Below are 6,000 nucleotides of genomic sequence, written 5' to 3'. Positions count from 1 at the left end.
CACTTGGTGGTAACCTTTTCAGGCCAAATGTTGGTAATTTCTTATTTCACTGGTAATGTGCTGTTTAGTCACGAGATAATGGGGCTTTTTATCAATGATGAGAACTCATTATTCCAGTCTTCTAATAGAAATGCATCTTATCATAGGTGCATGACTGCTATTCTTGATTTCACTTGAGAGCATGTCTGACAAAATACGTAAAATATGGTGTCTTCATTGTCTGTGTGACAGTGTACTAATAGACAATGTCCAAATCATTCACTGTGAAGTCCAGATGTGTCCTGCTTGTCCGCTACCTAGAACATAACATTTTATAGTCTGAAGTACAAGTTTGAAAACGTATCTAATAAAAATAATGAAGAAGTCAGATCTCTTTTATTCCTCACTCACCTCTGTGCTATGCAAGAAATGGAAGTAGAAATTTTTTTTGAGGTCTCTTGCTAACGTTTAGAAGCAAGGAACACTGTAATTGCATCCACACTAGTGCAGTTTCTACAATCAAATTCACTTTCATTATATTTTCAAAAATTTCAGAGAAATAATTATTGGAGGCAGTTTTCCTCTCTTATCGTTTGCATAGTTTCACCAGCTTGAATTTGAATTAGTTCCTCTTCCTTTATAAAGAATGACAGGCATATTGTTGTAACTATTTTGAGTTTCATTAACTACTAGTTGCCTCAATTAACCTGAGTATTGAATTGGTTGTACATGCTGTGTCACTTAGAAAACATTGCTCTGGCTCCATTTTTAAAATCAAACTCCTGATTTTTAACACATTTGACAAGTATCAACAAGCAGAGGTCTGTGAGGAACAAACAAAAGTGGGAAAGAGCCATGATGTTTAAATATCTCAGTTGAGTATACATATGTTTCATTTGGAATATTATAAAGTTTATTTAACTCAGGAAAATTGCTTGATCCAGAACTTTCACAGTTCTCTGTTAAGTGATGGTTCTCTGTTTTGTCCTTCTGTTTTGCCCTTGCCACTATTTCTAGGTATAATGTTTTTCCTTTTATTTATTTTTTCATTCTTTGAACTTCTCCAAGAATAAAGAGTCACCTCTACTTTATCCTCAGTGGAACTAGATAATCTATATGGATGTCCCCTGCTAGCTAAGTACTCTATCACAATAAGCATGTGATAGGTGATGGACTATTTGTAATATTTTTGGATATACTTCTTTAATTAAATATTCCTACCCAATCCTATTCGTTTTACAGAAAATGGTAAAAGATAAATTTCTTACGGAAAGAAATGGAGAGGTATGTTATAAACCAAATCACAAGGAAGGGGCTTGTGATTGCTGCACTATGGCAATAAGTTTGATCTCTCTTTCATTTGCTGGCGACTGAGTTATCCCTGTTCTGAGCGGTCCCTGCTCTGAGCAAGCAGCTGGGCCGGATGACCTCTAGAGGTCATTTTTGACCTAAATTATTCGCTGATCAAGGTCAGCTTTACATAATGCAGGGTACTGACCGGGATTCAGATGCAAGATCCTGAATTTATTTGTAGATCCTGAATTTACTTGTAGAGATGTTTCTCCTCATTTCCCCTTATGTCTTTCTCCAATGGCCCAGCCAATTTCCCGGCTCCAGATCTGTTCCTCTATTTTGCTGTTTCTCTCCTGAAGGCACTCCCTTTCCAAGCCAGGGCCCTAGTCTCATGTTTGCCTGCTCCACATATGCTACACACTCATGCTTCCTGCCTTCCAGAGGAATCACCAACCTTCTCTTGTCTGTGCCCGGAGCTGTTTTGTCAGGGCTTTTCCCTTTGCAACCTGTGAGCTCACTTGAAAGAGAGATAAACTCTCTCCCACGTGGCAGGATGTCTTGCAACAGAAGTTTGAAGGCTGGGTGAGAACAGAAGCAGTGGGCACCAAGCATGTGATATCACCAGCTGTGCTGAAGCTCTCCATGCAAAGTCAGGGCAGTTATGAACTAAATTTATAAGCAGAAACGCCAGCATAACAGTGAGCAGGTACATTTCAATTTGTGGTCACGGTTCAGGTAGTGGAACATTGTAAGAGATGCTCTTAATTTATGTCACGGCAGAGCCCACAACATTTAGCTGCTGGATGGAGAAAATAAATTACCTGTGAAAATAAATTACACATATACAAAACAAAACACATGTTTTCTTTGCCCCAAGGAACTTACAATTTTCAATACACTGTTTACTGCTCCTTCTATAGAAATGAAGATGCTCTTGGGAATATGCTCGTTAGGTTTCGTATCAGCTTTTCCATCTTTTATCTCCAGAAAAAAAAACCATGATACTGTGCTCTACTCTAGGAAGGATTTATTTTCCTAGACAGTCCAGGCATGAAAAGGCCATTTGATCACCCATGCTCCTGCATTAAATGGTGGCTTCTTGCATATGCAAATAAATCTAAAAGACTGGATTTCACAATTAATGTATCCCGACAGCATTTGATGTCATTTGTTCCATAGTCAGGAATGCATTCACCTTCATTCAGCTCCATTTTTAAATCCTTAGATATTTAAGCTTTTTCACATTTCTTCAATCTTTGCAAGTTTCTCATCACCTTTTTTGGAATACAAATCTACAGTGTTGATTTGGTACTAACAGAAGGAATTACTGCCTGTTTTCTGCATATAGTGTGGTTTAATCCATTGAGAGTCTAAAGCATTTTTAATAAAGTGGGAAGACATCAATACTTTTCGACTAAAACCGCAATATTCTTTAATGGCAAACTATGACTTAATAAAGAGAATACCCAAGAGAGTCCATGAATTTGCTACAGCATGAGGGAAATGGTTATTTTGTCATTTAAGGAGCTAGTTACTTGGTTAAACAAAATATGTGCTCACTTACTGTAAGACTGGAATAAATCTGAATGCATGTCTCTGTAATTTAAGTGGTATTTCATTTTTGAAGATATCTTTATGTTTACTCTGTTTTGCTGTATGTAAGGGGTATATGTTCTCTCTTCTCATGCCTTCCACAGTACCATAGGTAAGTCATTAGACTGGAGAACTACTCAATTTACACTTAAAGTTAGCTGGAATATGTGTCTCTAGGGGGCAAAAAGGGAATGAAGTGCAACTATTTTAAGGAAATATCTTTTGTTCAAGGCTACGTGCATCTTTCTCACTTTTGTATCAACATATACATTCAACATATATGTCCCCCTGTAATTATAAACCTACCTTCCAGTTATAATCTTGTTTTAATTCAAGAAATGATAGCACTTCAAAATAAAAAAAATAAAAAGACCACCTTTGAAGTCTGTTAATTTTATCTCATTTTCTATTTGATCTAAACCATTTCTATTTTAAATCAAATGATTTTTTTTAAATGTAAACATGCCTTAAAATTAGCCAGATTCCACCATGCTTCTTAATTATAGACTGTTAGGTAATAGCTAAATTCAAGTTCTTGTTATACTTTCTGTATAGAGCCAGCGATGTGAACATTTTAATGATATCATATCAATATTTTTGAACTACTTAATTTAAAATTTTAACCTTATTGTTATAAGTCAATTTTCTGTTATCTTATTTCTTCTTGAATTCTGTGAAGCAAAAATCAAAAATGCCTCTTTTCAAAAAATATTCATCCTTCAAGTGTTCTTACCTATCTTCCTATTTGATCCCTGACTTGCTTATATCTTTTTATTAGTGGTTCACCACTTAAGTGTTCTTTGGTGTCTTAAGGACTGCTTACGCTTCTCTTCTTCCTACATTTCCAAACCATTTTGTCCATCTTTTCCATAATAGGAATGTAACAATTGATGTATTCCTGAATCTTTCATATTTATCCAGTATTATAACCTCATCTATCCATTTAATATTTTTTGATCTTCACAGAAATTTAGCAAAAAATATGTGATTTTGCCTCAAAAACAATTTCTATTGTCTAGGTTTCTGAAGTCTAGGTGCTATGTAACTTGTTAATTGGTGATATTCTTACTCTTCTTTCTGCTTTTCAATTATCACTTATCTCTACCCAGTTCTCAAGAGAACAAAATGCCTGAATGTTCCCTGTCAATCCTGATGAGAGTATTGGGTGTCATGTTAAAAACACTATCCACAAGAAGAATGATTGCAAAGTTGAAAACTTCATTTCAGTATCTCCTTAGAGCTACCCTTTGCACTCTCTAAAAGTGCAGAAACAGAGTTTTTTCAAAATTTGCCTTCAATAATTAGAATTTCACATTTCTCTTTCATTGTCCAAGACATTCCATATTTTTTCCTTCAAGTCTTGTTCTCATAATGTAGTCAACAAGTAAGAATAATTGTATGGTTCCCTTTTATTCCTGTCAATGAATAATCATTTTTTTGGGGCTCAACAGTGCACAGAATATGCTGCTGCAACAGACGTATCTCTTGCTAACTTGCTATTTGTGTTCTCCAGCCAGCCATTATCCTCCATGCATTTTTTCCAATGAGACTACCAAAAACTTCTTCAGAACTGTGCAAATTAATAGTGATTAGCATTTACATTTCAGTGTATCTTTTAGGATTCTTCAAAATACCGCATTTATTTAATAAATAAGGTCCCTTCTCTGACACCTGTGGCTTTATTCTTGGCTTCTTCTCTCTTAGATTTCCTTTACTGTAATGCTAGCCTGTGATAAACTTTTCCTGAAAGTAACAGCAGCATTCTGCTGAGCTGCTTAGCACATTTTGGCTCATCTTCCATGTGTGGCTCTCTGACAATTAAGGTTGATGCTTTTTTGTATTCCATGCGCTACTGAATATGCTAAGTAGATACTTGGTCATTTTTTCCAGATTCTTCAGTCAGAATCTGGCTGATACTTAGCCTTGGATAGGCAGTTTCCTTCATACTTCTTCACTTGCTTTAATAGTTTCCTATTTAGTGGAAGGTTGTGTCTAATTATGGAAGTTTGGGGCTTTTCTGTGAGTAGTTAGGTTTAACCCTAGGTTTTATTCCATCCAGACTCTCTTGAAATACTCTTACCATCTTTTTATTTATCCTTTTCAATTGTTAACATATATCTTGCTTAATCCTCTCACACAAAGATTAGTTGTCTGAACTACTTATAAAGTTTTTGAGGATTTAGTAGATAGTTTTAAAATAGAATTTTTCGACTCTACCTTCTGCTTTCTTGACTTTGTTTTTTATGTATATTCCTTCTCTACTTTTTTGTTTTGCAGTGAAGTCTTTCATGTCCTTGTCATTATGATTATGACACATATCCTTTGTGTTATAAGGATACAAAAGCTATTTGAAAAAATGGAGAATCAAACAAAGGCATCATGTGCCTAACAGTGCCAACTAGTAAGTGTGTTGAGAAAGAGTATTTAAAGAGCGATCATTTCTTTAATATTTCAGTTCAGCAACCAACAAGTTGAGAGTTAAGGTCCAGGTGATCCAATCGTCACATTTATAATATCGCCTAGTGGACTTAAAACCGAGGGGTTCAATTAGATGACTCTGAACATACTTTTCCTTTTACTTCCATTAAACCTGGTGACAATATTTTCTACAATTGAATCACACACTGCATGAAAAAGCACTTTTTTGTGTTAAATGTGCTGCTACGTAATTTCAGTTGCTGTATTTGAGAAGTAATCACTCCCTGTTTGTATTCCTGCCCCAGTATAGGTGGGCCTGTACCCAGCCCTGAATTGTTTGGATTTCCTGGATTGACCTTGGACTTGGCTTGTTACCTTGCCTTTGCGTGATGCTCACTGGACTGTTGATAGGACTTATTGCTGTTACCCCTTGCTTTGTTCACCTGGCCATGCCACCATGGGACTGTGTCCTGTTGGTGAGGGCATTGCCCTGCCGGCATTGCTCCTGCTCTCGGCTCCTGGCTTGCCTTCCCTTAGGGACCAGCCTGCTCTTGCTGCCCCCTGGCAGTGTGTACAATTAAACAGTTTTTTTCACGTGCATGATTCTGTATTTGTTGACATTGAACACTTCATTTGAATGCTCAGGTCATTCAAGATTGTGTTACATAGCACAGCTCCTGGAAAATATTGTTAGTAAACCCCTTGTAAACTCTCATC

The sequence above is a fragment of the Struthio camelus genome, chromosome 1 (genome assembly GCF_040807025.1).
Source record: "Struthio camelus isolate bStrCam1 chromosome 1, bStrCam1.hap1, whole genome shotgun sequence".
NCBI classification, from domain to species: domain Eukaryota; kingdom Metazoa; phylum Chordata; class Aves; order Struthioniformes; family Struthionidae; genus Struthio; species Struthio camelus.
Note: the sequence above shows the minus strand (reverse complement) of the source record.